Raw genomic sequence first — 14476 nt, 5'->3', positions numbered from 1 at the left:
CAGTGTTGTACGTCGATGGGAATGATCCTGTGGAGAGCAAAATTCATGATGCAGGGAGGAGAGGAGAGGGGTGCAGGGTAATGTCCTTGAGAAACTGAGAGGGAAAGTAATCTTGTGCCCAACGGCCATAGATAGGTCACGTCGTCAGAGGGTCTCAGATCCATAAAGGATTTCCCCATGGGCCTCCTAGTACAAGTGTTCACCCTTCAAGATATTTTCCTGGGCACATACAATTTTTATGCAAAATAACAGCATGCTGTTCGTACTTTTCATCAAAGTGTTTTCTATTCAAAAATATATGATGGATAGCCTCCTGAGCCAGTGCATAGGGACCACACTCATTTTTTAATGGCTGCTTAATATTCAACAGTAGAAATATGCCATCATTTATGTAATCAATCCATTAACGAATAGATTGTCAAATTTTTGCTATTACATTTCTACAAATGATGTGGGCATCCTTGCATACATATCCCTCAGTATTTAAGAATGATCAACTCCTGGAAGTCAAATTGCTGAGACAAAGGGTATGTGCATTTTGAATTTTGATAGACACTGCTCAAACGTCCTCCATTAAGGTTACCCCAGTGAATATCCCAGCAGGATGTGAGAGGGAATGCCAACACAGGGGGGCTAGTTTGTCTTTAGACTTTCGATAGCAGACTTGCTTAAAATGCTTAAGCCTGAAAGTGTGTCAGAGCCATAATTGATAACCGCTGCCCCTCATCTCCAGGCTGCGGGTCTGTGCTCACCACAGCTCGTCTGGGGAGCTGGAGAAGCAGAGAACTGGGACAGAGAGAAGAGAGAGCAGACAACAGGGGCAGGAACGCAGATCCGGGGAGCTGTGGGCGCTCTGGGGCAGGGAGCCGGGGCTCCAGCCTGGCGCAGCGGACGACCCCTGCGGGGCGCTGGGCAAGCGGCCCAGCCTCTCACTGCCCGTTCACAACCAAAGTGCCTGCTGTGCGGATCCAAGGAGGTCGCAAATATGAAAACCAGACTGTAAACGCTGAGACAGAGACAGCACCTGCCGACTTACAGTCATCCTCTTTTTTCCTTCCAACACAGCCTCCATTTTGTCAGGGATAAAAATTTCCCCTACTTAAAAACATCACAGCCCACCGCAGGCAGTCATGTGACACTGCTCTGGCCAATGAGATGGGCAACAGCACATTCCTGCCCCCCCGCCCTCGGCACTTGGTCATGTGACACAGTTCCCACCAATGAGACGGGAGCAGGCATTCCGCAGGGCGTTCTGGGAAAGCTCCCGGAAGGGCGGGCGGCTGGCCTCATGTGGCTCACCCTCTGTCCATCCTGAAAGGGAACCTGACGCCAGAGGAGCTGCACTCTGACCGCAGAGCAGGCCTCACCGAGGACGCCGAGGGAGGTGGAGGAGGAGGCTGGGCCCACGGGCATCTTGGAGCTGCTGGGCCTGCACCGGCCCCGCCAGACACCTCATTGGGTGAGAAGAATAACCCGGACTCGTCTCCGCCTCCACTGGTCGAGTTCCCTCCTGACTGTACGAGTCACAGTGTGCGGGTGACAGGGCACCAGAGGGACCCCAGGAAGCTTGGCCCACCCCCTCCTCACCCCTGGCAGCAGTGCGGGGGTGCCCAGGTGGCTGGGCCTCTCTGAGCCTCGGTCTCTCGTGTGTAACTAGGGCAACAGGCCCGGGGACGCCAGCCTCGCAGGGATCAGAGGAGGATGATAGGACGTAAAGCCTTTGAGGGCTTCTGTCCTGGGACGCAGGGAGGCTGGGGGCCGTCCTGATCTCTGAATGGTCAGCAGCTGACGTGGGACAACCCCCACCTGCTCTCTGGCTCTCGGTTATCTCATGTTTAAGTAGGAGAGTGGATACACCTCGCGAAGGGTGACATTGTTCAAGGGAGAGAGGGTGTCAGTGTTGATGTGTCGACTTCGGGATGGTTGATGGTTCCCGCCAGGGGTGGTGAGGTCGGCAGGTGAGGGCTCATGCAGCCCAGACCAGGGGTGTGGTGGGAGAGTGTTAGATTGGGAGCCAGGAGCCCTTCTGCGGATGGTTCTGCCTGCCTGGGAAAGCCGCTCCTCTCCTGGGCCTCAGTTTCCCCCCTATAAAATGCAGGGTTTTGGCTAGATGACCACAAAGGGCCTCATCCTCTCTCGTACTCTTGGAGTTCTGCGTTCACAGATGAACAGGGAGGCAGGCCGAGTGGCACAGGTTGGGGTCAGTTACCAATCAGGAGTGTGAAATGTGAAGAGCCCTGGCATCCTTAGAGAGAAGTCTCCAGCCAGGCCCAGATGGAGGCATCTGCCGAGACGGCATCTGCCCACTCAGGGGAGAGGGGGGAAGGGCCAGGAGGGTGATGAGAGACCCCCTTTCCTCTTTGGCCAGGGACCATGCAGGTTGCTCCGCCTGGTCTGAGTGAGAGTGAGGCTCATCCTGCAGAAAGGTCACTGCAATTCAGAAGCAGCTGGGACCAGATGGATGCTTGCTGGGAGGAGTTCTCTCTAAGTCCTTGGTCTTCCACTAAGGAGCCATGCGACCTTCATTTAAAGTCTGATGTTAGTGTAGCCACCCCTGCTGTCTTCTGGTTTACTATTTGCATGGAATATCTTTTTCTGTCCTTTCACTTTCAAACTATTTGTGCCTCTGGATCTGAAGAAAATCTCTTGTAGGCAGCATATAGTTGGGTCATACGTTTTTACCCCGTGTGCCAGGCTCTGTCTTTTGAGTCAAGGGTTTAATCCATTTACATTTAAAGTAATTACTGGTAAAGAGGAACTTAATTCTGTCATTTTGTTATTTATATTCTATATGCCTGATAGCCTTATTGTCCTTCATTTCCTAATTGCTGTCTTCTTTTGTGTTTTTTGGGTTTTTTGTAGTGAAACATTTTAATTCTTCTCACTTCATTTTGTGTATCTCTTATAGGTATTTTCTTTGTGGTTACCATGGGGACTACAGTTAACATCCTAAAGTTATAACACTATAATTTGAATGTGCCAGCTTAACTTCAATAACATACAAATCTCTTCTCTTTATAGCTCCATCCCCACCCCTTTCAGTTATTGATGTCACAAAATTACATCTTTATACATTGTGTGCCCAAAAACATAGATTAATAATTTTTATTATGAATAAAATAAATTTTGTTATGAAGTTGTCTGTTAAATCATGTACAAAACACAAAGTAGGCTTACAAACCAAAGTTACAATAATATTCTCATAGTGTGTATGCTGGTTCACTTGATGGTATCCCACAGGTTCCTTAGGGTCTGTTCATTTTTAAAAAATCCTTTTTCCTTTTGTTGCTCAGTCCCAATAATTTTCACTGTCCTGTCTTCAGATTCACTGATTCTTTCTTCTGCCTGCTCAAATTAGCTTTTGAATCCCTCCAGTGAATTTTTCATTTCAATTGTACTTTTCAGCTCCAGAATTTTTTAATTTCTTTTTATGTTTTCTACTTCTTTGTTGATGTTTCCGTTTTATTTATACCTCGTTTTCTTGAACTTCTCCACATCTGCCTTTAGTTCTTTGACCGTCTTTAAGATAGTTGAAAGTGTTTGTCTAGTAAACCTGCCATCTGCTCTTTCTCAAGAACAGTTTCTGTTTATTTTTTTCCTTCGAATGAGCCATACTTTTGTGTTTCTTAGTACGCTTTATGGCTTTTTTGGTTGGAAACTAGACGTTTGAGTCTTAGAGTATGGTAACTCTAGAAATCAAGTTCTTCTCCCACTTTGCCAGCATTGCTGGGGGGGTTTTGTTCGATTGATTGATTTTTGTAGGCTGTCCCTGTGCCAGGGATCAGCTTGGGCTGTAAACTTGACATGAGCAAGGGCATCATTGGCTCACCACGAGATAAAAGGGCAAGCAGGTGGTGGCAGAGAGAGAACTTTCATAAGCGATAAGCTGGAAAATCAGAAGACAGTGGACTGTCATCCTAAAAAGCCCGTCTTAAGGGGAACTGATTTGGAAATGACTTACATAAGGCAAACAGGGTTGGGCAGAGGACTTAGGAGTGTCCGGTGATGGGTGACCACAGAACGCTGGGTGCTTCTCTGTAGTGGATCTGCTGAACGCAACATTCCTGAGGAATCCAAGAAAACCTCGGTTCCTTCCTCACCTGGGACAGAAGGGACAGGTTGGACAGAGGACATAGATTTTCTGCTAACAAGTCATAAGTCATTCTTTCCTCACAGTTACTGATTGGCTTGCCTATGTGCTGTTCGAAGCATTTGTCCAAAGCACATTGTGAGAATAAGATGGGGAGGGGGAGGATGTGGCCCTGGGGGCTGAAGTTCGGAGTCCTCTGTGCAGGGGTGACTGCTCAAGGCTCCTGCAAGACGCTCCGTCAGGAAGAGGGCTGTCAGCAAGTTGCTCTCTTGTCGGCGGACCTCCTGCTGTTCTGCAGGGCGAGCTCAGAGACTTTGGTCACTTTGTTTCCCACGTTTATCTTGTGGGTACAGGCACAGCTTCATCCTCATCCACGGAAGCTTTAATTTCTTATTTAAGGTTTCAAATTTAAGGTCTTCTCAGACCTCGTCTGAGCCTGTGAAACTGGGGGCCCCCTTGCTTTAACTTTACTCAGCGGTCTGTTTGCAGAAGCAGTTGGATGATGCATTACTCAGGCCCACCCTAGAGGTAGCATCTCTGGCACCTGGGTCATCATGATAACGGTGCTTCTGTTTTTCAGGAACTGAGAGTGGACTCCTTGTCCACTTCAGGCCAGTTAAGACCACGAACCCATCATTGGGCCAGCACGAATGCCTGAAAGGTGACCTTTTGATGTCAGAGGGCCGAAAACTCCACCCTCAGATCCTGGTAACGCTGCCGTTTTGTGAACATGTGTCCTCTGAGGAGATGAAGAGCCGTGGAGCTTCACTGTTCCTGTGCACATTATCAGTTGCCTCCCTTCTCACCTCCAGGCATCTATGCTCGTGCTTCAGACCACTCTGCCCATAAATAGCCCATAAACATCCCTCATCCCCATTTTCGGGGAGGTGGATTTGAGACTTGTTCTGCCACCTCCTCACTTGTCTGCCTTGTGAACAAACCCTTTCTCTCGGCCGCAACCTCGTCGTCTCAGTGATTGGCATACTGTGTAGCAGGCAAAACGAGCCTCGTCCCGTAACACCTGCACCTTCCTCTGGGCATGTGCAGTGACTTTCTAAATTCCCCTGTATGTGCATTGCTTTTGAATGTCCTCCTCCTTAAACAGCTGGGTCCTAAAAGAGAAAAAAGAGAAATTAAGGGGGAAAAAATGCACCAGCCCTTTAAGTCCCCTGGAAGTCACTTCAGCTGGAGGGGAAGGGGTTTGCAACAAGGGCTGCTCACCTCTGCGTCCGCACCTCCCCAGTCAGAAGAAGCGATCAGTGATCAGAACACAGATCCCGATATTTGGAGGACAGAGGCCTGTTGCCCACAGCTGTGTACAAGCTGCTCCAGGAACGCTTGCACTGCCCCCTGACACGGGGTCAGGGAGTGGGGGATGGGTAGCTGCTACTAAGCTAAGAGCTGAAATTAACCACAATTTACTGGCCAAGACTTCCCCTGGGAGAAGTTGCCAGCCTTTAAAAGACTCCAGACTTCCAAAGTAGTCACATCGGACAGACCCTGCCAGTACTGTTGTTATCTGGCTGAGCAGGAGGATTCCTGGTGCTTCCTACGCCACCATCTTCCCCTGAGCTGTGCGACCTCGAGACAGTCACTTAAGCCCTCTTGGTCTCTGTTGCCTTGCCTGTGAAAATGAGGGGGTTGGACCAAGGGGTTTGAAGATCCTTCTAATCCTAAAAGCCTGGGATTCTATACCGAGGACAATAGGAGCTCCAGTATCATTGGACTATTGGGAAAAGGAGATGAGATGAGCCATAATACATAACTATTTGTGTTTTTTCCCTCTATTTTGTTTCTATTAATATGTTTTACTGCCCCCCCCCCCCAAATTCATTAAAGAACATCTGTGGGTTTTTATGGCGGAGTTCCCCTTCATTCTTTTACTAGGGAAGCTGTACCCCTCCCTACTCTCAGCCTCTGTGGCTCAGGTAGGGTTAACCTCTCTCATGGGTTGGACCCTGATTGGCCTGAGCCGGTCTGCACATCCTAACTCTCTGTGTTTTCTGATGGTACGGGGGTGGGGTGTGTCTCTTAGAGCCAGTGGCCTGGGACTTTTGATCAACTATGAAAAAGAGAACTTTTTTCTTCTCCACTGGACTGCAATCTGAATGGAACACATCCAGCCACCAGGAAGGGGGGCCCGAGAGTGGTCTTGCATAGAGGAGAGTCGCTGAAAGATGAAGAAAGAAGAAGCAGGTCCTGGGTGGCCTCGTTTGAGCCCCTGGGTCAAGCTGCTCCTGGAGGCTGCCCTGTCTCTGAGCTTCTCTGTATAACCCAATAAATCCCTCTGAGCTCAAGCCAGGGTGTACTGAGGTCCCTGTTGCAGGATGTGGAAGAGCCTGATGGCTGCCCCCCCAGCATCTAGGGCTCCTGGTACCACCCCCACCCAGCTCAGCAAGTTGCCTGGGAACCCAACTCAAGTGGACAGCCACTTATCTGAGCAGCTACTGTGTGCCAGGCACGGTGCTGAGAGCTTCCCACAGCCCCTCCCCTGTGACCCTCACAACTTCCTGTGAAGGAGGTTCGTCAGCCTCCCCCCGGAGCCCCTCCTCCACCCTCATTCTGCAGGTCACATCCCCCCCAACCCGCTAGCCTTCTCCTCTGAAAACCAGCACAGTCACACCCATTTACCCTGGAGTGAGATTTGGTTTAAGTGGGATCGTGGATCTGTTACCCAGCCCACCGACCCCATAAGACATTAACCACAGCCCCGCTCGGAACAAGCCTAACCACTCCAGGAGCTGAGAAGTTGACTTGTGAATGTAGTTCTCGCTTCTCCATTCTTTGGCCACTGAATAAAGCTTGTGCTGTTGAATGCTCAGCTTTGTTTGGATCAAATCTGTGACATGGAACAGGAAAGAATCCTCCAAGGAAGGGACAGACTGTGGGTGCGAGGCCCACCCATAGGCCCCTCCTCAGAGCTCCTCCGAGTGAGGGTGAGAGTCCCACCGGAGTGAGTGAAATCGGTAACAGAGCCAGTGCACCAACTCCTGCAAGAAGCTCCATAAATGGGGCTCTGTCTTCTCTCTCTGCTCCAGGCTCAGGCCTCTGTGTCAGCTCCATTCAGAGCAGGAGGTACGTGAGCAGCTCGCTTCCTGCCACTGGCAGGCTCTGCTTTCACTGCGCAGCCCACTGTCAGCGGGGAGCCCTGGGCCCTGGTTACCAGCTGAAACCATCTGGATCCCCTCCTCACTATACTGCCTGGTGTGTCATTCTGGCACTGCAGCCTCTCAGAGCCCCTGCCTGCCTCCCTCTGGCCATCCCCCTCCCTGTGATGAAGCCTCCCCCCCGTTTTGCTCCGTGTCTCCAGGGGCTCGTTCCTCAGGTGGTGGGGCCTGGGAGAGAAAAGGCAGAGGATAGGCTGGGGGGTGAGGTTGAGGAAAGAGTGAGACCCCTCCCCCTCTCTTCTTTGAGACAAAGCCATCAGCCCCCCAGAGAGGGTAGGAGAATGACTCAGACACCCCCTCTCCCTGTGGGGGCAGAATTGGGGTGAGGAATGGAGCAGGGACGTGCTGTCTCACCCAGGAGAGAAAATGACTCAAGATGCAGAGTTCAGTTGCACACACGGGGTCCCTCTCGTCCCATCCCAGGCTTTATTTCCTTTGTAGCTCATGCTTCAAACAGATTGTTATTCTTCTGATAAGACTAGTTCATTGAAGGGTCTTTGATGGTTATTTTACTTCTCCCAGGTATATTCCAGACAAGAAGGTCAACTCCAAGAAAGGAGATCCATTAACCGGTGCTAAGCTGCCAGTCGTTAGAGGAGGGAGCTCTAGACGGAGACGAGAAGAGGATGAAAACTCCCAGTGGGCTGCTCGTAAGGAACCCTAGGGAGAACTCGCACCCAGGCTTTGGGAGTCTTCAAAAAGGGGTAGGGGTCGGGTAGGGTTACTCCCCAGAGGCTGTGGGGATATGTTGGTGAACCGGTCTGCTTGTTCCACGGCCCCTTCAAGAGGAACATCCCCACGTGCTTGGGCGACAGGGAGGGAAGAAGCCAAATGCCATCTCAGCTTCCACTCCGCCGTGGCCCAGGGGGCGGGGCAGGAGATTCGGGTCCAGGAGAGACTGCTCTGAAGGCAGATGGGGCACTGGGAGGGAGGACAGGAAGGGGAGGAGCGATTCCCTGTGTCCCCCCTAGGAGAGCAAGGCTACAAGAGGGCAAAGGGGTCAGGTGACCACCAATGAGATTCCAAACAGTGTCTTCCAGAGAGGCCACTGAAGCCCGGTATACCCCCTGTGGTGGCCTCAGTGAGGACGGAAGGGTTAGCTGCTCCTGATGCTCAGATAGAACCCCCAGGGATGCTCCCCCCGCCCACACTGATTAATTCAGTTGGGTAAAGTGGTATTTACGCTGGAAATGTAATCATCATTTCCGATGATAATGGAATTGAAAAATAAATTGAAAGTGTCCAACACTGCATTAGGAGGGGTGATCAAGTGAGGCTGGAGGCTGAGGACCAGCCTCTTCAGTGAGCGGTTTGATAGGCTCGGGAAGCTAGGCAAGTTTCTATTTCCCTAATTGCAGGATCAAGAACCAGGAGTAATGGGACAGGAGGAGCTGGGCCAGCGGCGTGCTGGGGCCGGTTCAGACCAGCTCACAGAGCGGATGGTTATATTTTAAGGAATTGTGTCAGCCAGTTGTTAAACACGGCCACAATTAAAAATTAAATTATATAATCTTACGGCTAAATAAGTTACGTTAAAAACACGGGCAATAAACACTCAAAGCGCCTCAATTTTTAATTACTTTATAATATTTTACTATTGTGCATGCTTTTGAGATTATTTACTCGTATCGTGTCAGTATGATGGAAATCCTATATAATGGAGTGTTAATCTGCATCTCTTCCAAACTTTGTGTTTAATGACATGCCATTGGTAGTTTGAAATTGACCACGGTGGGAGGATTTACACCACGGAGATTGGCAAAGACCATAAAGTGGGGTCAGTTCCGGAGACAGGAATCATAAAAGTACTTGGACAGGGAAAATTTACTATAAAGAATTACTAACTAGTAAAAGATGCTTAACTACTAAAAGAAGTAGAGTAGAAGTTAAAGAAAAGACAAATACGAAATGAAGGCGTAGCTGCTTCCGCCTTGAAAGCTGAGGAAGCGTGCGTGAGGAAGCAGCTATTTTGGAAGAGGGCCCCTGTCCAAGGCCAAGATTCAGGCATTGTTGGACATGGTATGCCTGGGGTCAGGTGGGTAAAGGAGAAGTTCGCTGAGGCACCATGGGCTGACAATGGCCCACAATCTGTGCGCCAAAGCTAGTAAGCAAGAAGCTCCCCTCTGGGTGATCACAAACTCACCATAAGGGGAGAGGCACTGGGCCACTTTGATGCCACCGGAAGTCATGCCATAGAAGCAAGAAGAAAAGAAAAACAGATCCTGCAGGAGAAACCGTATCCTCTTAGTTTTTTTTTTGCAATTTTTTTTTGTTGCAGTGAAATATGCATAACATAAAATTTACCGTCTTAACCATTTTTAAGTATACAATGCAGTGATATTAAATGCATTCATAGTGTTGTGCAATTATTACCACCATCCATCTCTTTAGCTCTTTTCATCTTGTAAAACTGAAACTCTATGCCTATTAATAGCTCTCCATTTTCCCCTGGCCCAGCCCCTAGAGACCCCCATTCTATTTTGTCTCATATAAATGTAAGCACACAGTATTTACCTTTTTGTGACCGGCTTACCTCGCTTACATTAGGTCCTCAAGGTTCATCCATGTTGTATCATATGTCAGAATTTCCTCACTTCTTAAGGCTGAATAATGTCCCCTTTATGTCTGTACCACATTTTGCTTGTCCTTTCATCTGTTGATGGGTACGTGGGTCGCCTCCATGTTTTAGGTACTGTGAATAACGCTGCTGTGAACGTGAGTGTACAGATATCCCTTCGAGACCCTGCGTTCAATTCTTTGGGGTCTATTCCCAGAAGTAGAATTGCTGGATCCTGTGGTAATCCTATTTTTAACTTTCTGAGGATCCTCCAAACTGTTTTCTGTAGCATCTGCACCATTTTACATTTCTACTAACAGTGCACAAAGGTTTCGGTTTCTCCTCATCCTCACCAATACTTATTTTCTGTTTTTTTAATAGCAGCCACCCTAGTGGGTGTGAAGTGATAGCTCACTTTAGTTTTGATTTGCATTTCCCTAATGGTCCGTGATGTGAGCATCTTTTCATGTGCTTATTGGCCATTTGTGTATCTTCTTTGGAGAAATGTCTGTTCAAGTCCTTTGCCCATTTTCGAATAGGATTGTTTGGGTTTTTGCTGTTGAATTTTAGGAGTCCTCCATATATTCTGGGTATTAACCCCTTATCAGATGCATGAGTTGCAAATATTTTCTTCCATTCTGTGGGTTGTCTTTTTACTCTACTGATCTTATCTTTTGATGCACAAATTTTTTTAATTTTCACAAAATCCAGTTTATCTATTTTTGCTTTCATTGACTGTGCCTTTGGTGTCACATCCAAGAAATCTTTGCCAAAGCAAATGTCATGAAGCATTTGCCCTTTGTGTGCTTCTAAGTTTTATAGTTTCAGCTTTTACATTTAAGTCTTTGATCCATTTTGAGTTAATTTTTGTATATGATGTCAGGTAAAGGCCCAACTTCATTCTTTTGCATGTAGATATCCAGTTTTTCCAGCACCATTCGTTGAAAAGAGCGTTTTCCGCCATTGAGTGGTCTTGGCACCTTTGTCAAAAATCAGTTGACCATATATGTGAGGGTTTATTTCTGGGCTCTCTATTCCTTTGGTCTACATGTCTGTCTTCTTCATGCCACGTTATTCTGATTACTGTAGCTTTGTCATAAGTTTTGAAATCAGGAAGTGTGAGTCCTCCAGTTTAGTCCTTTTTTTCAAGATTATTTTGGCTATTTGGGATCCCTTGAGATTCCATATGAATCTCAGGTTGGATTTTTCTATTTCTGAAAAAACCTTCATTGGGATTTTGAATGTGTACATCACTTTGGGTTGTATTGATATCTTAAGTCTTCCAATTCATGACTGTGGACTGTGTTTTCATTTACTTGTGTCTTCTTTCATCTCTTTCAGCAATGTTTTGTAGTTTTTATTGTACAAGTCTTTCACCTCCTTGGTTAAGTTCATTTGTAAGTATTTATTCTTTTAGATGCTATTGTAAATGGAATTGTTTCTGTAATTTCTTTTTTTCAGATTGTTCATTGCTAGTATATAAAAATACACCTGATTTTTGTGTGTTGACTTCAGATCCTGCTACTTTACTGTATTTATTTATTACCTCTAACAGTTTTTTTGTGGAATCTTTAAAATTTTCTACATATAAGATCATATCTGCAGGATGCCTCATTTCTTTTTCTTGCCTAATTGCTCTGGCTCTAACTTCCAGTGCCACATTCAATAGAAGTGGCACAAGTGGGCATCCTTGCCTTGTTCCTGACCTTAGAGGAAAAGCTTTCAGTGTTTTACCATTGAGTATGATGTTTGCTCTGGGTTGTTTCATCTATGGCTCTTTTTATGTTGAGGTAGTTTCCTTCTGTTTCTGCCTTGTTGACTGTTTTTAACATGAAAGGGTATTGAATCTTGTCAAATGATTTTTCTGCAACAATTGAAGTGATCATGGTTTTTCCCCTTCATTCTGTTAACACAGCGTGTCACATTGGTCAATTTTCATAAGCTGAACCATCCTCACATTCCAGGAATAAATCCCACTTGGTCATGGTGTATAATCCATTAATATTTACTGCTGAACTTGGTTTGCAGGTATTTTGTTGAGGATTTTTATGTCAATCTTCATAAGGGATATTGGTCTGTACTTCTGTCGTAGTGTCTTTACCTGGCCTTTGGTTCCAAGATAATGCTGGCCTCAAAAATGAGTTAAAAAGTGTTCCCTCCTCTTCAGTTTTTTGGAAAAGTTTGAAGAGAATTGGTATTCGTTTCTTTAAGTGTTTGGTAGAATTCACCAGTGAAGCCATCAGGTCTGGGGCTTTTCTTTTCTGGGAGATTTTTGGTTACTGATTCAGTCTCCTTACTAGTTATTGGTTAATTCAGATTTTCTATTTCTTCATCATTTGGACTTGGTAGGTTTTGTGTTTCTAGGGATCTGTCAATTTCATCTAGGTTATCCAATTTTTGCATACAATTGTTTTAGCACTCTCTTATAATCCTCTTTATTTCTATAGAGTTTTAGTAATGGAACCATTTTTGTTTCTGATTTCAGTAATCAGAATCTTCTTTCTTTTTTGTTAGTCCATCTAGCTAAAAGTTTATCAATTTTGCTGATCTTTTCAAAGAAGCAACTTTTGGTTTCATTGATTTCCTCTATTGTTTTTCTATTCTCTATGTCGTTTATCTCTGCTCTAATCTATTATTTCCTTCCTTCTGCTAGTTGTAGCTTTAGTTTGTTCTCTTTTTATAGTTCTTTAAGTTGTAAAGTTAGGTTTTTTTATTTGAGATCTTTCTTAGTTTTTGCACATTTATAGCTATAACTTTCCCCCTTAGCACTGCTTTTGCTGTATCCGATATGTTTTGGTATGTTGTGTTTTCATTTTCATTTGTCTCTAAGTATTTCCTAATTTCCCTTGTGATTTCTTCATTGATCCATTGGTCATTTCAGGGTGTGTTGTTTAATTTCCACAGATTTGTATTTTCCTGTTTTACTTCAATTATTGATTTCTAACTTCATCTAGTTATGGCCAGAGAAGATACTTTGTATGATATCTATCTTTTAAATCTATTGAGATCTAATTTGTGGCCCAACATATGGTCTGTCCTGGAAAGTGTCACATGTGCACTTGAGAAGAATGTGTCTGCTGCTGTTGTTGGATAGACTGTTCTGTATGTGTCTGTTAGATCTGATTGGTCTATTGTGTTAAGTTCTTTGTTTCTTTACTAATCTTCTGTCTGGTTGTTCCCTCTCCATTATTGAGGGTGGGTATTGAAGTCCCCAACTGTTGTTTGTAGAACTATCTATTTCTCCCTTCAATTCTGTCAGTTTGTGCTTCATATATTTTCAGTGGTCTGTCATTAGATGTGTAAATGTTTGTAATTGTCATAACATCTTGCCATATTGAAACTTTTATTAATATATAATGTCCTTCTTTGTCTCTTGTAAGCTTTTTTAATTCAGAGTCTATTTTGTCTGATATAAGTATAGCCCCGCGGCTCTCTTTTGGTTACTATTTGCATGGAATATCTCTTGCTGTCCTTTCACTTTCAGTCCATTCTCTTTTACAGCCTTGCAGGATCTCCCCAGCACCCGCAACTGACAAGGTCTAACACTGCAGCATGTGGCACAGGAGACGTGTGCAGGGTCCAGCTTCAGTACCACAATGCAGGACAAAGAGGAGTGAAATCTGAACCGAGAGGCAATAAATTGATAATGAGCACAGTCCCCTAATTTTCAGAGCATTAATAGAGAGGTCTTTTCTAAAGATGCTGAGTGTTGGAAGTGGGAAAAAGTCCAGGGCCTTATCTGATGCCAGAATCCTTTCAATAAAAATAAAATGTTGATAGTAAAAGCAACATCAACTCTCAGGCTGGTATTGTGTATATGTAACACAAATATTAGTTCATTTAATCTCCACAATAACCCAGTGAGGTAGATAGTGTTATTTCCCCCATTTTACAAATGAGAAAACGGTGAGTGAGGGAGGTGAAATAGTTTGTTCTGAAAGAACACAGCAGCTGTCATTCAAACCCATGCTGCCCTGATATTGCGCCTTCTAGGAAATAGTGCCTAATTACTACGTGCACACCTGTAAGGAGAGGGAGCCGATCATCGCCTGAGGTCTCCCATACCATCTCTGAACATCTTTGACTGCTGAGACTCTCTTTCTTCAGCCCACGTTGAGGGTGTGTACTCTTCCACGCGTCAGCCCTTTTGGATATGCAGATACTTGTTTGATCTCTTTAGGGTTTTTCCTTCTCCCGGTTCAGCAGCTCTCCTTCCTTCTGCATTTCCCATCATGCTCTTCTGACCAAGCTCAAGTTTTCTCTCTGCCTTTTGTTGACGAAAATAATCCATAACCAATCTATAAATGAAAATTTGGGAGAGTTTATTCTGAGCTGAAATCTGAGGACCACGGTCCGGGGCCTTTCTTCCCAAAGGAGGAAAGGGCACCGAAGAAGTGGGGTGCACAGAGTGGTCATATACCCACATACAGGACATTTCACATGTGATTGAAATGTCCCTTTTACGATAGTCGCGAGACTGCTCTGTCGGCACAGCAATTGATGGAAACAGGAGGTAGGTCTGCTGTCTTGGTGAACAGAGCAGGGTGGCAGGTCTGCTGTCTCAAGCTGGGTGGTCACAGGTGAGAGCAGCAATCAGTTCCTAGCCTAAGGAAAGATGCTTAATCCTTAAGGAAATGACAATGTTGGGAGGGGGAGGAAAGT

General features: G+C 45.9%; 1 long non-coding RNA gene across 2 annotated transcripts; it reads left to right on the top strand.

Moving 5' to 3' along the window:
* Positions 1-1219: 1219 nt before the first annotated feature.
* Positions 1220-13609, top strand: LOC103544375 (uncharacterized). Of its 2 annotated transcripts, none has more exons than XR_543138.2 (3): positions 1220-1459; positions 7780-7907; positions 8616-9660. It is a non-coding gene; the product is annotated as an uncharacterized lncRNA (long non-coding RNA). The 2 variants fall into 2 exon arrangements; XR_011531791.1 differs by lacking the exon at positions 8616-9660 and adding an exon at positions 13316-13609 and having other exon boundaries at positions 1223-1459.
* The last annotated feature ends 867 nt before the right edge of the window (positions 13610-14476 follow it).

This window comes from Equus przewalskii, chromosome 2 (genome assembly GCF_037783145.1).
Source record: "Equus przewalskii isolate Varuska chromosome 2, EquPr2, whole genome shotgun sequence".
In the NCBI taxonomy this organism is placed as follows: Eukaryota; Metazoa; Chordata; class Mammalia; order Perissodactyla; family Equidae; genus Equus; species Equus przewalskii.
This window is presented reverse-complemented; position numbering and strand designations above follow the sequence as displayed.